The 22293-nt window shown below is 36.0% G+C and overlaps 1 protein-coding gene across 1 annotated transcript in view; it reads right to left on the bottom strand.

Annotated features, from left to right (window-relative positions):
* LOC126821626 (bromodomain adjacent to zinc finger domain protein 2B) overlaps positions 1 to 22028 on the bottom strand; it is a 50219-nt gene extending 28191 nt beyond the window's left edge. The window contains exon 1 of the mRNA XM_050550086.2: positions 21947 to 22028. The gene's annotated coding sequence lies outside the window, so the exon portion shown is untranslated. The remainder of the gene's footprint in view (positions 1 to 21946) is intronic.
* Positions 22029 to 22293: the final 265 nt, after the last annotated feature.

Below are 22293 nucleotides of genomic sequence, written 5' to 3'. Positions count from 1 at the left end.
AAGTTCTTATGTTAAATAAATCAATACGAACAGTATCTCTAGCCTTTACAACCATAGTTCAATCTCAACTCGGTTTTTTTTATATGTGTGTGTACTGTGTGTGTGTGTGATAGGCAGACGGCAGGACTAAATCTATTCGAAAGTGGACACCAATTTTATCTCATTAATGTGTCAAGTTTTTGCCGATGTTTAAGACTGTTGTATTAACAGCACTCATTCCAAATTGATCTTTTTGAAAGTGATAGGATGGAGTGCCTGGCAAGGGACAAGGTATAGTCCTTCGGATGTGATGAAAAATTGAGGTCCCAACTGTGTATACATTGGCTTTAGAATTCGAAATAAGAGTAGGAAGGAACGCCGCTGTCCGGGTAAAATTTCACTCATAGCACAATGTATGGCATAAGCACGTCTTCAGTAGCCCAGTCGGAGCCGAACGTCAGTAGGACCCGAAACCCCATTTCATTTCATTTAATAGAGATGAAAGATTATGGCCAGATGCCTAATATCTAGAAAAGAAATAAAATAATCCACTCTGTATGTCAACACTAGCCAGCGATATTTATTGGATTTTGATCCGATTTGCTGCTCAACTTTCATTCATGATTTAATCATGAAATGGATAATCGAGACTATGTTTTTTATCGTACGGACTTTAGTAATGATGATCGAGGCTAGGCCGAAAATTCAATTGTTAAAATCATGCTTCAAAGTGGATCAATTTGACTGAAATTTTCAGCATATTGCCTTTACATTATCTAGTTTTTAACTATTATAGTGAGAACTGCCAGCTCATTCCATATCTTTAACCAAGAAAACAAAACCAAAATATCAACTGTAGATATGGTCGTCCACTAGTTAAACAAACCTGTATTAAACATACATTATTCAAGAGGTAAATCTGCCTATTGCAGGTCTTTTTTTAGGCCTGAAATGTTATCTAAATTATTAATTAGACATTAATTAACTTATCAAGACCATAATCAACTCCCGATACCATCATTAGGATGCGATATTTAGTGGATTTGAACATGTTTTGTGATGGATGATTTAACGCAAAAATGGATAGTCGAGACTTTGTTTGTTATCGTGTAAACGGTATTAATGACGATCGGGCTAGCCCAAAATTGAATCGCTAATATCTCAGTTCACAGTGAAGCAATTTGACTGAAATTTTCAGCATATTCTATTTACATTATCTATTTTTTTAACTATTATAGCGAGAACTGTCAGTTCTTTATCTAATCTTACCTACCCATCCCCTCTTTAAATTTTCATAATATTGTAGTTTGAAAGTGATACAAAAATCCTCCTTTATATGTTATAATTACTGGGGGGCTGGTAAGTGAATCTTTTCTTAATTACCGGTAAATGTTAATGAATCAAATCAATCGAAAATGACATGCCAGTGGTCATTTGCATTTTTTTTTTTACTTGAAAAATATCTAAGTGATACAAAATCCTTCAGCTTCAAATGATGATAATGGCTTAAAATTTGATCCTAATTAAATTCTCCTATTTAAATAGACTCAATTTTATATTATAATTACTGCTGCTGGCCGCCCCACTGTTATTCAATTATTATGCTATGTTTATTGTCGACTCATTTAGAATTTGCTCAAAGCCTACATTGAATTAACACAGTTTACTAAAAGTACAGGAGTGGGAGGATGAACCAGTCGAATAGTGCATGCATGGGTGGATCTCAATTTAAATATCAAGATTTAAAAATACAGAGAGTTTTGATTTAAACCAAGGGAAGCCACCCAGGCTATGTAAGTAAACATTTGGCAAACCTCAGCAGATTCCAGTACCCTACATGTAGCCTCGGCTGTATGAGGAAGTCCGCCATTGGAACTACTTTCAAGTTCCCGAATTACCAACGGCGACGCCTTTGAAGAATGTTTTATCATACAAATATTTCAAAGCCTGCAAACAGTTTTTTTTTTTCAAGTTTATCCGATCTTCTTTAAACAAGGACAACTTTGCACTGAAAATTCTACACACGCTTCGAACGACGCAATTTGATAACTTCTTTTTAAAAGCGGCAAGTTTTCATAATGAGTGCCACATCGCAATTGTATGGGCGTAGGTACATATCACTTACTGTTATACAGCCGAGGCTAGATGTAGAGTAACTGAATCTGCCAAGGTTTGCCGAGTGTGTAAGTAAAGTGTTCGATCAGTAAACCATGAGGTACCAGGTTCGATCGTGAAGTTAGCCGAGAAAATTTATCTTGATTTCCAAGCATGCTTTGCCCCCTTGCCAGTGAATCAGGATGGACGTTAACCTTGAGGTTCCAGGTTCGATCGTGAAGTTAGCTGAGAAAATTCCTCTTGATTTTCAGGCGTGCTTTATTGCCCCTTTGTCATTGGATCAGGACGAGGGGTCTGGCAATTAAACAGTGTCAAGTTCTTCAGATGAGATGGAAAAAAACGAGGTCCCATGTACACATTGGAGTGCACATAAAAGAACCCTTGACAGTTGCAATTCAGAATTAGAATGCTTTCTTAAAGATACATTATGGAAGATTTTTATAGAGAGTTGGCTATTCTTGCTATAACAGTTCAAAAGTAGATGATGAAAGAAGAATATATTGAAAAATTCAGTCAAATTACTTTATTCTGAACATAGTTATCATCATTGTAATATTTGCCTAGAAATGGTAGCGAAATGTGTCTTCACCTTCGCCGATCGTTTGATTGACAGGCGTTAACTCCACCTACATATCTCGATTATCAAGTAAAGTTTTCAATGGCATACGGAAACGCTTTACAGCGGCCTCGCTATGTACACTCTATCAATTAGCCTCGATCTAACTGACGTATTTTCATCAGGTTACCCCTTATTTGATTTAATCAATTAGTGAAATCCTATTTAAATCCGAGCTGTAGCCCAGCCATCCGTGGGTCTACAGAGTTGATTTTGGTCTTGTTGTTTAAATAAAGATCTAATTTATAATTTCTATAACATCTGAAGCCTAAATTAAGACTTGCAATAATCAGATTTAGCTCTTGCATAATGCATGTTTAATTACCGGTAAATGTTAATCAATTAAGCCATTAAAAAAAATTTGATATTCGAAAATGACTTGCCAGTACTCATTTGCGTTTTAATTTTTTACTTAAAAAATATTTAACTAAAACTTTCGTTGAGATTAAGTCATAATTTTTACTCTACCCACTTTAAAACATGTGATGATTACTTTGTAGTTTATGAAAAGGATAAATTTGGATTTATCACTCCAGAAATTTTGAGAGAAAAAAAACAGGCTGATCAAATTCATCAGATGGTATCTTTACGATTATCTTTAAAAGAGATTTTGAAAGCTTGCAAAAAATATTCTCAATCTATTAACCATAAGGATTGAATAAGGAAAAAGATAATTTTCCTATTTCTTTAGATAAAGTTTGCACTCAAAACACCCATAATTTGATCAAAAGCTAGCTAAAATATCATATAATTATGAAAATAATAGACAATTTCCCCGGATGGGATTCAATTGGAGTAGAGAGAAATGGGGTTTAACATCCACAAACTAGGTCATTTCAGGACTAACACATGGTTCAATTTTATTTTAAAAATTCGCTTGAGTGCAGGGGTACTTAGCTGTGGGAGGAAACCAGTGGACCCAGAGAAAACCCATGAGGTTGGACAGGTGACCCTACTCCTTGCCACGTACAAGCGGGGAATCGTTACCACACCACTTGACTCAATGACAGACCTTGTGATTTCATGCACACCCGCTAAACATGGGAGTTCGGTTTTTGGTTTCATCTGAACAACTACGTACCTCTTCCATTGCCAGACCCTGACAAGGAGAAACGAAGCCGGAACGAAGCCGGAAAATCCTGATGAACTTTCTCAGCCAATTCAGGGATCGAATATGGGACCTCCAACGTCTTATTCACTGAGCCAGCTGCCCCCGAACAAGACTCTTTATAAAATACAATGCAAGCGACCCCTAACGGCAAACAACCACATGAAAGAGAGAGAGAAATGGGATTTAACATCCACTCAACACAAACTAGGTCATTTCCGGACTAACATATTGTTCAATTATATTTCCATAATTCGCTTGCGCATAGGGGTCTTAACCCGGAGAAAACCCACGAGGTTGGACAGGCGACATTACTCCTTGTCACGTACAACCGGGGAATCGAAACCACGCCAGTTGACTCAATGACGGACTTTATGATACAGCGCGCACGTGCTAACCGTTCAGTCATCCAACCCCCCAAGCTACATGAAGAAGAACAATAAAAGTATTCTGTTAGTCATTGATTAAATATCAAGTACAATACTCAGTATTCCTATTTCAAGTCTGAACAAATATATTCCGAAAAAAAAAGAAAAAAAAAAAGAATCAAACAAAAACCCAGCAAATACATCAGATATATTCTCGTATTGATTATATTCACGGCTCATCTCGTATAATACTTCTCTCTCTCTCTCTCTAACACTGTTTAATCACAGACCGCTCCAACGCAAACTTATCATAAATATTTGTGCCAAGAAAATTATTCAACAATTTCAAGTTATTATGCCAGAGTACTAGTCTGCTGTTTGTCTTTCAATGCTTCCTGCAAGCCACCGAGAATTTCTGTAGCAGGCTCTTCCAAGAATTTGTGATGGCAGATGATGGGGTGTTTAAAAGTCAGACATGAAACTATTTGATGAATGTTTTTATGATGTTGTAGAGTTTTTAACATGATATCCATCAAATCTAGTAACTGATGGACTGTTATACAATAAAGGAGTCACAGTGACTCAGTGAGTAAGACGCTGGCTCCCTAACCCGGAGGCCCAGTTTTCCGGAGAGAGAGAAGGACAGAGAGAAATGGGGTTTAACGTCCACTCAACACAAACCAGGTCATTTCGAAACTAACACATGGTTCACTTGCAAGCAGTGGAAGGATCCAGAGAAAACCCACGAGGTTGGACAGGCGACCCTACTTCATGTCACGTACAATGTACAACTGGGGAATCGAAACCACTGCAGTGTTCCATCCCAGTGCAGGACAGAGGGCCTGGCAAGGGACAACGTATAGTTGTTGATAGGACGAAAAAGTGAGGTCCTGTGCAGAGTTGGAATTCGAAATACAAGTAGGCTGCAATGCTGCTGCCCAGGCAAGCTTTTCCCTCATAGCAAAATGTATGGTGTATGCCCATCTTCATTAGCCCAGTCAGAACAGAACAGTAGAATGTTAAAACCCATTTCATTTCATTTCGTTATATAATAAAACTATAAATATTGTTAATACTGACATATATACCCATATACCACAATGACTGTATGATGGATGCTCTCAAAACAAAGATTTATACAATAGAATTCTACTATTATATAATGTATACCACACTGAATATACCACGTTTCCGCTACAGAGGTTTCAAACCTTATATTATACCATACTGAATATACCACATTTCGGCTACAGAGGTTTCAAACCTTATATATCATACTGAATATATCACGTTTCGATTACAGAGGTTTAAAACCTTATATATCATATACCACACTGAATATACCACGTTTCGGCTAGAAATTTTTAACTATATATAAACTTGTATACCTTATACAATACTGAATATACCATGTTCCGGCTTGAAAACGTTCAGAGAATACTCTTCGAAATGTCGCCTAAATAAATCAGTAATTGATCTTAAATAAGTATGTGTTAACTGTTATAGTTTATTGCTCTATCCAGTTAAGATATGCCTCTAAAAGATTACTGCAGAGGTTTTTAGCCTTAACTCTAACATTATGCCATGGATGCCTTATCCTAAACCAAACACTATCTTAAAGGAGCTAAAGCGCTAATATTTGGGACCTAGAAATTAACACAAATAGGTCTCAAAGCATATAATAATGTAATATGAATGTATATGAACTGATTTACATTCAATAGTTTCCGTTTTTACTTTGATTTCAAATCAGTTATGTTTAGTGAAATATGCGAGAAGTTTCAATTCTCTCTCAATCGAATGGTAATCTCTAGCGACTGGTTATTCCAGTCTACACAGGTAGTATTTATTGCGCATGCTCTCCAGATAAGAACATAGCGTCACCGTTTGACATGACGTGTGGGATATATCTAGCCTCGTTTTTCGAATCCCGTGTTACAAATGGCACTGAAACGTATTATGGTACACGATTCCTGAAATGTTTATTTTGTCTTAAATATTGGATATCAGAAGCCCATCTTTTCCCAGTAAGTTCACAACATCAATGTTGATTTAAACTGACATACAATTCATGTTTTCAATATCAAAGACTTTGGATGATATTGAGTTAGAGACTTAGCTACTTTAAATTGACACATAATTTGTGTTTTCAATGTCGAAGACTGTGGATGATATTGAGTTAAAGCCTACATTAACCTGCTAAGACCAATTAACACCTATTTAGCCTAACTGTATATCACAGCCTCTCCTGTCGACCTAAAGAGAGGGTCAGACACATTTCATGTATGCTAATTGTTAGCATCTGGTTCAATCCAATTAATTACTATTCAATTCTTAATTTACAGCCAGCAAAGGCCATAGAGATGACCAGTCTACATAATTTGATTTTTGGGTATTCTATACTATGTCTTAAAATATATCACAGCCTGGAACAGTTGGATCAGTAAGTCTATCATTGAGTCAAGTGGCATGATTTTTAATTCCCAACTTGTATGTGACGAGGAGAAGGGTCAACAGTCCATCCTCATGGGTGCTCTAGTTTCCTCCCACAGCTAAAGACACCAGTCCATCCTTGTGGGGCCTCTGGTTTCCACCCACAGCAAAAGAACCCTACTGTCCCAAAATGACCTAGTTTGTGTTGAGTGGATATTAAAACCCATTTGTCTCAATCTCTCTGTATATATGAACATATAAATCGCAATACGAGTCAAAAGTTGTTTGGTCTAAGATTTATAACATCACTAATCTATTATAGGCTGTGTAAACATCCCCCCATTGTCACAGGGTAGACCAGGTTGGTGCTAAATGATAAGGCCAGCTCAATTTTTTCGTCATATGTTACAAGATGTAAACAGGGCTAGCCCTTATCCCAACCTAAACCTTCACCGTGGACCTAGCCCCATTGCTTACCCCTAACCCTAACCTACAATCTCGCCAACAATCATGTGCCCTAACCTTATTAACATCTCAACCACCTTGACAAAAATTGAGCTGGCCTTAACAAATAGTTTTAGCCTTGTCACAGAGTAGACGTCTTAATAATCACCCGTCCCTTCAAAAGATAATAGAACTAGAACTTTAAAATTTATTCGCACCTTCGATAACAATTAAGCCTGTGAAGATTGACCACTTGTTCACAAGATCTCGATAAAAAAGTTACCGTATATTGACTAGCCATACCGTTAAGCACATATCCATTAATATTATGTCCAAGGTTTGTTTTTTACATTGATTAGTTCTAGAAATCTGACCTAATGTCAACATCATCCCATACACTATCTACCTTAACATCTCCTTTAATCTAAAAATAATAAAAAATCCTCCATGTTTTTCTATGATAATCAATGTTAAAAATGACAAGATAGTTAGGTATATTGAACAATAAAACATAGGCCTACAGATACATAATTGCATTATAGTCTTGTTTATCACATTGCAAAACATTTCTAGATATATAAATGTGTATTATAGTCTTGTTTATCACAGAACAATAAAACATGCAAGTAAAAAAAAATTGCATTATAGTCTTGTTTATCACATAACAATGAATCATACAAATAAAAAATTGTATTATAGTCTTGTTTATCACATAACAAATCATCTGTTGGTATATATTGTATCATAGTCAAGTTTATCATATAACAATAAAACACTAGGATCATGACTCACAATATTATTATAATGCTGAGTTCAATAATACCTTGACAAGTAGCGCTATAAATAAACCTGGGTTGGTAGATATAGTGTTAATACAAGTTTCTTATTGATGTATATCAGATAAATAGATCATAAGTACAAATATATTATACATATTAAAAATATAACTTATGTCGACTTACAGCTCATGCATAGAGAGAGGCAGAGAGAGAAATGAGATAAAATGAAGTGGGGTTTAAGGTCCTATACTGTTCTCCTCCGACTGCTGGGCTAATGAAGATGGGAGCAGGGAGCAGAGAGAGATAGAGAGTTTAAAGTCAAATCGACACAAACTAGGTCATTTCGGCACTAACATATGGTTCAATTTTATTTCAATAATTCGCAGTGGGTGGAAACCGGAGGACCCAGAGAAAACAGCGACCCTACTCCTTGTCAAGTACAACCGGGGAATCAAAGCCACGCCAGTTTACACAATGACAGACCTTATGATACAATTTTTTAAAAAACATTACTTGGCATACCTCCGCGTCCCTGGACAGGTGTCCCAGCTGTGCCCCCCCCCCTTCTCACAGGCCCTGGACCTCACTGAAACACTGTGGCTCCCTACCAACATTAAATCTGTTGAAAAACATTACACGGCATGGCTCTAGGCCCCTGGACAAACATCCCAGCTGCCCCCCCACCCTCTCCCAGGACCTGGACCTCCAGTTTAGCGAGCCAACATCTTGCTCACTGAATCACCGTGGCTCTCTACCTACCAGTTTATCAATCCACATAGATAAATATATTATTCAGGTATTGTGAAGGACGAATATTTAACACCTACATAGATCGTAAGTCATAGATTTTGACACCTGTATGACATTTGATGACAACTCAGGTGCATAACCATGACATACATACATCATTGGTACATGTATGTCACCTGGTAACATTACATGTACCGATACTATTACTATATATATATATCAACGTTTTTCCTTCAAAACAATAAACGATATTGGGTTTAATGGAAAAACGAAATGAAATGGGGTTTAACGTCCTACTGTTCTGCTCCTAAACTGGGCTAATGAAGACAGGCATACGCCATACAGTGTGCTATGAGGGAAATTTTGCTCGGGCAGCAGTACTACGGCCTACTCTTATATGGTATTCCAACTGCCAAGGGATCTTTTACGTGCACACCAATGTGTACACGGGACCTCAGTTTTTCGTACCATCCGAACGACTAGACAGCTGTCCTTGTCAGGCCCTCTGTCCTGCATTACTGACAGGGGGAAACCACGCTGGAAAATCTAGATGAACTTTCTCGGCCAATGCAGGGATCGAACACCCGAAATGAAATGAAATGGGGTTTAACATCCTACTGTTCTGCTGGTATCTCACCTGGTAACAGTACATGTGTCGGTACCGTACATATATATATATATCAATGTTTGTCAAAAGGTTTTTCCTTCAAAACAATAAACGAAATTGAGTTTAATATCTAACCAAATGGCATAACAATGATAGCCAAATGACATGCAGTGTGCTAAATGTATGAAAGAAATTCTGCCCAGACATTTGTCAAAATGTTTTTCAATCAAAAATGGAATGAAATGGGATTTAAGTAAAAACCTATTATTCTGCAGCAATCGGCAAATCAGTATGCTACCTGTACGAGGGAAATTCAAACTGTCAAGGGACCTTTTTTATGTGCATGGCAATGTGTACATAGAACATCGGTATTTCAATCTGATGAAAACACAGATCTTATTTCTTTTCCTTTGTTATAGTTCAAATTTTCGTTTTACTTGTCTTTACTACACTAGGATCTGGAAGAGTTGTTATATAACCCACGTTCTGGTTGTTGAGAGGGATTAGCCAATGAAACAGTCTGTTGCTGCTAGTTCTTGGCATGCTGTGCCCGGAACTGTGGGTATAACACTAGAAACATCAATGCTGATTGGTTAATCAAATGTCTGATGTCATACGGTCAAAAGCCAATCGTATGACCCGACGCGACCTCCAATTACAACCGGTCAGATTTTCATGTAGTTTAGGCCAACGAAAGTACAAAAGTATGAAACGAAAGACAGATCTGTATTTTAATCTGTTTGCTCGGTTTTTGGTCCCATACAAACAACAAGACATGGTGCCTTGTCAGGCTCTCTGGTCCCCTCTATAGGTTAGAATCACATCAAACCACTATATAATAAACTCATAAAGTTAAGATCAAACATAGAGGAAGTCACAGAAAATAAGGCAAAAATCCACACATTACGTTGTTCACATAACTTCATGGGTCATCTATTATCCAAAAGGACTGGATGTGATGTGACGAAAAGTGCAGAAAACTGATATATAGATGAATTCACCTGTAATTATAGGTATATATAGGTAGGCTTGATATATTAGCTAGAATTACAGGTGTAACCTCATTTTATTTCTATCATCCCAGCAAGCGAAATATGAAATGGGGTTACATCTCGGTCCTACAGTTCTGCACCGACTGGGCTTCATGCGTTATCTATCGTTCCAAAGTACATGTACAGTCCTTTGGGTGTGACGGAAAGTGTAGAAAAGTGTGATATTAAACCCCATTTCATTTCTATCATCCCAGCAAACCAGCGAGTAAAATATAAAATGAAATTGGATATGTCCTACTGTTCTGTACCGACTGGGCTAATGATGATTGGCATGATCCGAACAGCGGCACAGCAGCCTACTCATAGGGTTATCTACGTGCACGTGAATATGTGTGAGAGAGAATTCCAACTGCCAAGGGATCTTTTACGTGCATGCCAATGTATACACAGGTTCTCAAATTTTTGTCCCATCCAAACAACTACACAGTTGTCCTTGTTCTGCAACACTGACAAAGGGAAACCACAGCGGAATTTACAATTATTATGTAGGCTACTTTCAATATAAAAAATGTCAAATTTTTTAGAGTTGTCTTGAACTTTTATCATACTTATTTAAAGGAACTAAATCGCTGATATTTGGGACCTAGAAATTGACACAGATGGTTGCAATGCATATAATAATGTAATATGAATGTATATAAACTGATTAGTTATGTTTGGCGAAACAAGCCAGAAGTCTCAATCGAATGGCAATCTCTAGCGTCTGGTTATACCAGTTTACACCGATATTATTTGTTGTGCATGATCTCCAGAAAAGAATATGATGTCACTGTTTAACATGACTTGTGGAATATGTCTAGCCTCGTTCTTCCGAGTCCCTTGTTACAAATGGCGCTGAAACACATTATGGTACACAATTCGTGTACCTATGGTAAAATGTGTATTTTATCTTAAATATTGGATATCAGAAGCCCATCTTTTCCCGGTAAGATCACAACATCAATGTTGATTTAAATTGACAAATAAATTGTGTTTTTAATGGCGAAGACTTTAGATGATTATAATGAGTTAGAGACTTTAAGCACGAACATCCAATAGAAACTTGATTATAGGCTTGTAATTTTCAAAATAATCATCTATAGACTATTTGAATCCAAAATAGATAGAAAGACCTATTCTTTTCCTGGTAAGATCACAACATCAATGTTGATTTAAATTGACAAATAAATTGTGTTTTCATGTTGAAGACTTTAGATGTTAATGAGTTAGAGACTTAGCTAATTTAAATATTTCTATCACAATTCTATTTGTAAAGCTCAAAAAAGCAGACCAACTGACTGAATAATTAGAACTACATGTATACCATATCTGCATATAATCGATTTTAAATCAATTACTAATATATTGATAAGACCGTGATAAAATATAAGGTTGGTTATGTAGTAACTGTGTACAACAGGTTAAATATATATATATATATATATATAGGTAAGTTATAAGGTATATAATAGTATGTTGTACTATTAATTTATATAAATAAACAAGGTCACACCTGTAATTCTAGCTAATATATCAAACCTACCTATATATATATATATACCTAGATGTATATAATTACAGGTGAATGCATCTATATATCGCCTTTACTTACAGAGAGAGAGAGAGAGAGATGGGGTTTAACGTCCACTAGACACAAACTAGGTTATTTCGGGACTAACATATGGTTTAATTTTATTTCAATAATCTGCTTGTGCGTAGGAGTCTTTAGCAGTGGGAGGAAACCGGAGAACCCAGAGAAAACTCACGAAGTTGAACAGGCGACCCTACTCCTTGTCACGTACAAGCAGGGATTTAAAACCAAAACAGACTTTATAATCTAACGCTCAGGTGTTAAAGCATTCAGCCATCCAACCCCATATCCTTTACAAACAAATAGCCCACAGAAAGAGAGAGAGAGAGAGAGAAATGGGGTTTAACGTCCACTCAACATAAACTAGGTCATTTCGGGACTAACACATGGTTCAATTTTATTTCAATATTTGCTTGCGCGTAGGGTCTTTAGCAGTGGGAGGAAACCGGAGGATCAAGAGAAAACCCACGAGGTCGGACAGGCGACCCTACTCCTTGCCACGTACAAACGGAGAATCGAAACCCCGCCAGTTGACTCAATGACAGACCGTATGATACAGCACGCGCGTGCTAACCATTCGTACATCCAACCCCCCACACAGAGAGAGTTTAACATCCACTCGACACAAACTATACTAATGTCCAAAAGAAAGTATACACTGTGCATTTCGTGCTGCATCAACCAAAGTCGTTTTCCATCGTATGCGGCATTTGGGTACAATGTCAATTTGTTTCGCTTTTTTATTTTGCTTAGCAATTTTGAGTTTTGACACAAGAGACAAACTCAGTAATGTTTTATCAAATGTTTTTAATCTAAATAAAACTTAGTCATATTTTAAGTGTGTATACTTTCTTTTGGACATTAGTATAGGTTCTTTCGGGAATAACTTATACAGTTCAATTTTATTTCAATAATTTGCTTGCCCGTGGGTGTCTTTAGTAGTGGTGTGTTCAACCATTCGGCCACCCAACCTTAACCAACAAATAACACAGTCAAACTAACATGTGGTCGTATTAAATTATGGGAGATGGCTACGATGGCTCAGTGGTTAAGGCAATGGCTCACTTGGAGGTGAGAAATAAGCCTGCATTAGGATTTTCCAACATGGTTTCCCCTTGTCAGTGGAACGGATCAGCGGGCCTGGCAAGAAACAGTGTACAGTCGTTCAGATGAGACAGAAAAACGAGGTCCTGTCTAAGGGTAAAATTCCAGGCAAAATTTCCCTCATTGTACACCTGATGATGACTTTCATCATAAACCCCCAACATCAACAAGACAACACGTAGGAACTCAAGCACTCCACAAATTTCCTAATATAAATTAATGTCATAGGACCAGCATGAAATATAGACTTGACCCAGCAATGGAGACATTTTTGGATGCATTTTGTTTTCCGATAGCCAGACATTCTAAATCAAAGAACGTTTTTTAACATTATTTCTATTTCTCTGTGTCATCACACATAAAAAAAACATAAATTTTACTGCATTTATGTGTTGAAATTCTTTAAATATCAAATTTAACAGGTTAATCATCTAGAAATGAGAGTCGTCTCCACATAACGTACAATTACATTCCTCTATTTTCATATGGTACAAAGAGCTAAAAAAAAATCCATCGAGCAGCATTTCAACGTAATAAAATCAAATCAATAATTCTATTTTGTCTGTACATTTAAATGTGTGTGTATACTATTATAACTGACCTTTCCACTAATACCTGGCAAAAAGTAATCATAAATTATCAGAGTTTTTTTCCCTCCATTACCAACTGGAAAAATATAAATTTTAATACAGCAGGTCTGCTGGCATAGTGAACATGTATTCATAAATCAACCTTTTTTTAGTACATTAGGTCAACGGTGTTGTATTTATATGTATTTCAATTTAACTAAAACTAAACCAAACACATTTACCCAACTCTTTCATTGTTTAAAATAGATATATATACGGGTACTTTAATTCATTCTGGGTATACAATATAAGTTTATTGATTTCTTATTGTTTGATGTAAAAATATTTGAAATATGAGATTATGAAATATGAGATATGACTTGTATGGGAGAGAGAGAGAGAGAGATGGGATTTACCAAACTAGGTAATTTTGGGACTAACATATGGTTCAATTTTATTTCAATAATTCATTTGCGCGTAGGGCTCTTTAGCAGTGGGAGGAAACCAGAGGACCCGGAGAAAACCCACGAGGTTTGGACAGGCGACCCTACTCCTTGTCACGTACAACCGGGGAATCGAAACAACGCCAGTTGACTCAATGACAGACTTTATAATACAGCGCGCGCACGCTAACCATTCAGCCATCCAACCCCCCTACTTGTAGGAATACCGTAAATATCAATCTCTCTAATTATCATTTGAGTGACTGTCAATCCCTTGTAATGTACAATATTGTGAAAGTGGAATCTCTAAAAGGAGGGAGAGAGGGAAATGGGGTTTAACGTCTACTTGACACAAACTAGGTCATTTCGGGACTAACAAAAACATATGGTTTAATTTTATTTCAACGATTCGCTTGCGCGTAGGGGTCTTTAGCAGTAGGAGGAAACCGGAGGACACAGAGAAAATGCACGAGGTCTCTAAAAGGAATATCAGTTCAAAAATGGTTCAATTCCATTTTAACTAAGATATCGAGAATTGAAAATCAATATCCTTTGCAGATGAAAGAAATGGGATGTCGTCAAAATAAGCCAGTGTGACCCAATTTTTTGACATCCCTATTTTTAATCCGATTGAATCTAAATCGGGGGATTATCTGCCGATTATATTTTGATTCATTTTTTTTTTTTAATTAAATGTTAAATAATTAATTTAAGTGGGCTTTTTTTACAGTGGATAAAGAGAGAGAGAAATGGGGTTTAACGTCCACTTGACAACAAACTAGGTCATTTTGGGACTAACATATACAGTTCAATTTTATTTCAATAATTCACTTGCACGTAGGGGTCTTTAGCAGTGGGAGGAAAGCAGAGAACCCGGAGAAAACCCTACTCCTCGTTACGTACAACCGGGGAATCGAAACTACGCCAGATGACTCAATGACAGACCTTATGATACAATGCACTTGCGCTAACCATTCGGCCATCCATCCTCCCCCCCCTCCCCTTACGGTGGATTAAGCTTGGAAAAATTAGTTATTGTTCAAGAAAGAATGATTAAATGGAAAGGGGTTTAAAGGATAATATTGGTGTCAGCCATTATTATTATATGTGACAAAACTGGTTAAACACATTCTAAATATAATTTTAACACAGAGCTAGTTCATTGCTACGGTAGATGTGTAACTAACACTTGAAGAAACGAGAAGTCACGACAAAAATGACAAACGCGAGTTAACCTTCTATATAACTGACAGAAGTAACAAGCGATAACAGACACACTTTGATTGATAATTCCGTTGCAGATGAAAAGTTAATAAAAACATGGTAATGCACGACTCTTTCTAATTTGTTCGTTTTCTTTTATCTACTGACAACCAATTCTTTTTTTTGAATTGTAAGATATCCTCTCACTGTCTCATATAACAACTTTTCATCTTCAACGAAATTATCTACTGTAGCCATGTGTTAAAATTATATTTGAAATGTGTTTAACAAGTTCTCTCACATATGTAATAATGGCTGACAACAATATTGTCCTTTAATGTCCTACCGTTCTGCACCGACTGAGCTAATTAAGACAGACATATGCCATACAGTCTGCTGTGAGTGCAATTTTGCCCTGTCAGTAATCGAATACCAACTGTGAAGAATTATTTTACACACCAAAGTGTACACGTTTTGGGTTTTTTTTGTCTCATCCAAAAGACTAGACGTTGTTCGTTGCCAAGTCTTCTTTCGTGCACCATTGACAAATATTAGGGAACTTTCGTGGCCAATACCGTGAGCAAACCCAAGACCATCAGGTTAGTGAACCAGCGTCTTACTCATTGAGCCACTGTGGCTCTGCTCCCATGGCGATCAGTAGCTTTAAGGCAGACTAGATGCTATGTGTGTAAATAATAAGTACAAGTATAAATTATTTAAATAGAAACAACTTGAACTTAATGACTACCAAAAAAATAATGTAGATAAACTGACTCACTCATCTAGTTTGTTTCCTTGTCGACCTCTATGAATAAATTCATATCAATGTTTTTATTATTGAATTTAAAACATGTAGAAAGTAAACAATAGTGAAATGAAATGAAATGGGGTTTAACGTCCGATTGTTCTGCTCCGAACTGGGCCAATCAAAAAGAGGGGCATACGCCATACAGTGTCCTATGAGGGAAATTTTGCCTGGACAGCGGCACTACGGCCTACTCTTATATCGAATTCCAACTGTCAAGGGATCTTTTATGTGCACGCCAATGTGTACACGGGACCTTGGTTTTTCATCCCATTCGAACGACTAGACAGCTGTCCTTGTCATGCCCTCCGTCCTGAGTCATTTCAGTACTAACATATGGTTCAATTTTATTTCAATAATTTGCTTGCGCGTAGGGGTCTTTAGCAGTGGGAGGAAACCAGAGGACCTGGAGAAATCCCACGAGGTTGGACAGGCGACCCCACTCCTTGTCACCTACAACCAGGGAATCGAAATCACTCCAGACCTTATGGTTTCATGCGCATGCGTTAAACCACTAGAATATCCAACCCCCAAATGCAAATCACGTACAAAAATAAAATGAAAGGATTTAACATGTGACAAATCTTTCTAAAAAGATTTCTTTCCTGAAAAAATAATTCCTTTAAAATCTTTCCAAGTTACTGCTTTCGAGAAGGTCAATATCTCAGTCACTATTAATGCTTGAGTCAAATAACTTTGCAGTTTACATAAGACTGTATGTACTATAGCATATATTTTTTTCATAATTTTCTGAGGAGGTCACTTTACAAGCACTGGTCCACTTGACATAGAATGACCCATACTCAACAAGAAATCCAGAAGACAAATCCACGAACAAGACAACACACCGAAATAATTAAAAAAACAATGAAAGTTCTATCAAATTAAGTGAATGGACAAGAAAAATGGGGTTTTCTACTCGAATAACTAATTTCATCATTTGCTTGATAAAGATGAGAGTATCCTTGTCGAAACGTCGCTTAGAATTAAACTCAGTAATTGTGTATCCATAAAATTGTACCTCATGTTAACTAATTTCTTGTAAATTTTTTGTAAATTTGTCAACGTAAAAAATTCTGGTTTGAAGGTAGAAAGAGTGACTCATTTCTGGGTTGTTTTGGGTTTTTGTTTTTTTTTTTTAAAATGTTGTTTTGATGCAATAATTCAATTTAATGAAGCATATAAATGTAGTTTTTGGCTGTTTTCACTATTTCATTTTGAAAACCGGTTTTGTGCCCTTTTGGCTTTTTACATTTGAGAATAGGTTATAATTATACTGGTAAGTAAGTACACACAATGTACTTCTAATTTCATACGTATCAAATTGTAAGTCACGGGTTCACTCCCAGTATTGGCTGAGAAATAAGTGGTGCAAGACGGAGGGTTTGGCAAGGCCAGTGTCAAGTCAGTCGGATGGGGCAAAAAACTGAGGTCCTGCATACACTTAGGGGGGGGGGGGGGTCCTACAACCCATAGCACACTATGAGTGGTTCTCTGACAAAGAAAAAGAGTGTCTAGCAGTAAGGATTGGACAAAAAAAAGAGGTTAATGCACATACCAAGATAAATTTACATATTACAGTTCTCTATTTAAACAAACTCTGTTACCACTAGTGGTGCAGAAAAGTTGGACATTCAACTCCATTTGTCCCCTTGGTGCAGAAAGGTAGGATGGTTAAAAAACTTATTTTCATTTATTTCTTTTATGATCATTCTAATATTAGAATCACACATTTTTCCTGTTTATTTCTGTGAAATAATTTTTCTTATGCTAGAACCACCTGTAGGCCCCTGAACCATATGTTAGTCCAGAAATGACCTAGTTTGTGTGAAGTGGACGTTAAAACCCTATTTCTCTCTCTCTCTCAAATAATTTGAAATTCTGTGATTTGCCAAAGCTATTGTGGCTGTTTTTTGCTATTTACGTTGTTAGACAAAATGTAAACATATTTTTAAACATGGGTTGGTTTGGGTTTTTTTAAACTTAAACCTGATAAGCTATTGCACATATATAATACAGATTATTTTCGAAGATAAAAACAAGAAACTTATTTATTTTCGGCTAGTAAACAATGCAAGACAACTGTGAATCAAAAGAAAGACAAAACAGACAGTATAGTAGCTATGATTATATTCCTAAAGGAGTTATCTACACTAGAGACATTTTTGGGAAAATATGAAAAACGTTACTTAATCCCCTAGGGAGAAGAGAAGAGAGAGAGAGAGAGAGAGAGAGAGAGGGAGAGAGAGAGAGGGTACAACACAAACTAGGTCATTTCTGGAGGTACAATATTATTTCATTCATTTGTTGGTGTGTAGGGGTCCCTAGCAGTGGAGAAAACCCACATATAAGTATGGGATCGAAAAAATTACCTTTGAACTAAGTAATTGCCATTTCCACAACCTTGTTAAGTGGTCTTGAAACTTGTCAGTAATCAATATTTATATTTTCAAACATAATTTATACCTAATTTTTCCCCGGTCTTAATCCACGATAAAATGTACACAAATTGATTTTTTAACATTTAATTAAAAAAACAAAATAGTTTATAATCTCTCCGATTAAAAAGAGGCCCATCAAAAGATTTTACCCAGCATTCAAAATCCCTCAAAAGACGATTAGCAGCTTTATAATCAAACTTCGACAGTAAACCCACATCAAAAAAAGGAAAAATCTATATCCCTTACTATTTCGTTTGTAATGCACCAGTACTTATAGAAATGAAATGAGGTTTAATGTCCTACCTTTTTGCACCGACTGGGCTAATGAACTATCTCAAATAACACACTTTAAACATACATTATGAAAGAGCAAAATCTGCTTATTACAAGTCTTTCTTTAGGCCTGAAATGTTATCTAAATTATCAATTAGACATTAATTAACTTATCCAGACCATAATAAACTCTCGATGTCAAGGCTAGCCTTCGATGTTGGCTGGATTAGATTCCTATATGCCGCTAACGGCCATTGATAATTAAATCAACAAAAGGGGATAATCGAGACTATGCTGTTTATATTAATGATTTTAGTAATGATGACCGAGACTATGCAAAAATTTCACCCGCTTCTTTCTCGGCTCATAGTGGATCAATTTGACTGAAATTTTCAGCAATTTACCGTTACACTATCTAGTTTTTAACTATTATAGCGAAAACTGCCATCTTATCTCAAATAACACACTTTAATGGAATAACAATTACTATGGTTTATATCACTGCAAGATTTCAACAAGATTTCGCTAGTCATTATCAAATATATACACAAATAGATAAAATAAAATGAGAAAATATTAATATATATAACAAACATCGGTGTGAACTATCCATTCCAATGCATATACCGATGCCATAGTTCTGGAAGGTTGTAAGTGCCACTTATGACCCATATAGCTTTTTTTGCATGGGATCACTAACCACATTGTGGGGCTTCTCTATGTAAAATTTCAGAACTGTAAGGTCGTAACTTCCACATAAAAAATTCTTTTAAAAATGTTGATATCCTAATTGCGTTATTAAGATTGGAATAGGTTTTCCTCTCATATCTCAAAAACTAAATCCGACAATTTTTTAAGCTTAACGCCTTTCAGAACTATGACATCGATATATATATATACACAAACATCAGTGTGAACTATCCAATTTCTCGGTCATCACTGGGATCGAACATGGGACCTTCAGATTAGTGAGTCAAGTGTCTTACTCACTGAACCACTGCGGCTCCCCTAGTATATAATGCTATTGGAAATAACCACCCGATAAAAACTTTCGTGGGAAAATAGCTTTTTTTAGGATGTCGTTAAAAACCAGCAAAAATTACACAATGTACACCGGTTTATTTCCATTGGGTGTAATTTGTGTTCTAATAAACCAGTCTATTTGATTGTAAGGACACTCAACTTATAATGCGACAGACTCTTTCACTCACGCATCAGGTATGGAAGCCAAGAATGGTTCGGGGGGTTGGATGGTGGATTGGTTAGCGTGTGTGCGTTGTCATAAGGTCTGTCATTGACTCAACTGGTGTGGTTTCAATGCCCCGGTTGTACGTGACAAGGAGAAGGATTTCCTGTCCAACCTCGTTGGTTTTCTACGGGTTCTCTGGTTTCCTCCCACTGCTAAAGACCCCTACGCGCAAACGAATTTATTGAAATAAAATTGAACCATATCTTAGTCCCGAAATGACATAGTTTGTGTCGGGTGGATGTTAAACACCATTTCTTTCTTTCTTTCTTTTCTATTTTCACAGATCAAAGATCTTGTATATTCTGATCTAGTTTTATATAAATTTTTATATAGATAAATTGTCATAGTTTTGATAAAGACGAGTGCTTTTGAAGTATGTAGTCATATACAGGTGTTTTCTACAGGTAAATATCTACCTGTATTATACCTGTATACAAGGTAACATAATTTGACAGGTGATCACTTATAAACAACTATTATATTTCTAATACAAAATATCTACAAAGTTTTCCTCATCTTAAATATCTGCGATATAAATACGACAAGTTACTGTTTCTCCTACACATGTGATAGGGGCATACAATCAATTAACCAAACCACTGTATTCCTCTCTAAACCTCCGTATTGATTTTTATTTGCATCAAATTGAAATTTTTATAATAAGCTGAAGATTTATCCCTGTCACAAAGTTACCATAGTATTCTAATTACATGTCTTGAAAATGTCTTGAAAATCAGAGAGATAGAGAGAGAAATGGTGTTTAACGTCCACTCGACACAAACTTGAAAATCAGAACAATATAGGATCAATGCCCTCTCAAGAGATCTTATTCCTATCACAAAGTTACGACAATATTCTTATTACGTCTTGAAAATCAGAACCAATATAGGACCAATGTCCACTCAAAGAGACTTATCTCTATCACAAAGTTACGATAATATTCTTATTACACTTTTGAAAATCAAAATAATATAGGAGCAATGTCCACTCAAAGAGATTTATTCCTACTGCAAAGTTACGTAACATTCTGATTACATGTCTTGAAAATCAGATGAACATAGGACCAATACCTACTCAAGAGTTTTATTAGCCAACCTCAGACATAATAAAACAACAGATTAGTGTTGGTCATATCAAATAATTATTGAAAAATCAAGACTTTATTATAAAACATCAAGAATTATCTTTCTTTTCTTTTTTTTAAAAATGACATCCGCTATAAAGTTAAAATAGATCTAAATACAGAAAATGAAGACGGTGATGGTTCCAAAATAGGCCTACCTCTTTCTGTCCACTCATACAAACTCAAGCTCGACAGTTTTACGGACTTAGACTTTAAATTTTAAGATTCGTAAATGAATCCGATACAAACTATTCTTTTTGGAATATATTCAAGAATTAATAAATCGAAATCTTTCAAATAAAAGAATATTTAAAACAACAAAGTACGGAAGAGAACCAGGGCTAGGTACTAAATCTTAGTTACATCGTCCTCATCTCTGACTTCTAAATCAAGAAGTTTTTATATTTTAAACAAAACCCATCTAACATGAAGCAAGCTAGCCTGGATATATCTACAATTCAGCTTGCACTAGATCTTACAGCTAGCTAGTAAAATAATGAATACATAATTATCTGTAGTAATACCACTACTGCTAACAAAAATCATCAATATATTTCCTTAAATCTACCATTTCTTACTAAAATAGAATCTCTGCTTATCTACTAACATCTTGGTATCAAAATCATCATTTTCATACAATCACAGTTATTAGATAATCTCTTTTAAAACAAATCTACCTGTCTCAATTTGAAAATAACATCCCAAAAACAACAAAGAAGTCGAATTAGGTTGAAAATGGCTACAGTCATAGCGCAACTCGTTCACAGATAGTTTAACAACAAGAAATTGACATGAAAATTTACCAATTAAGATCGCACTCATCTTCCCAGATAATACCTCATAGTAACAACAACAGTTTCACTCACACACGTGCCCTATTTTAAACATTCGCAGGTGAATTAAAACATAACTAACCTCAAAAATCTTTAAACAAAGAAGATTTTTCTGTGTTGAGTCTCTCTGCGCGAAATAATATGCCTCGATAAAATGGCTGAACCGAAGCTACCAAGATATAAATGGTCAATATAACAAGCAACTGGGGAAAATGTTGTTATGCGAGCACAACTTAAAAAAATCTTAATTTTGTCACAACTAAAACACTAAAATTATATGTTTGACATACCAAATGAAAGCTGACGAAACGGGCAATTCAAATATGATCTCAGATTTTCGTTTCATTTGATATTGAGAGAGGAATCGGCAGTTTAATTTTGATCAACACTCAATCGTTCAAATCTACAATAAGCGAACAAAGTAAAAGC

This window comes from Patella vulgata, chromosome 5 (genome assembly GCF_932274485.2).
Source record: "Patella vulgata chromosome 5, xgPatVulg1.2, whole genome shotgun sequence".
In the NCBI taxonomy this organism is placed as follows: Eukaryota; Metazoa; Mollusca; class Gastropoda; family Patellidae; genus Patella; species Patella vulgata.
The sequence above is the reverse complement of the archived record's forward strand: the minus strand, read 5'-3'. Positions and strand labels throughout refer to the sequence as shown.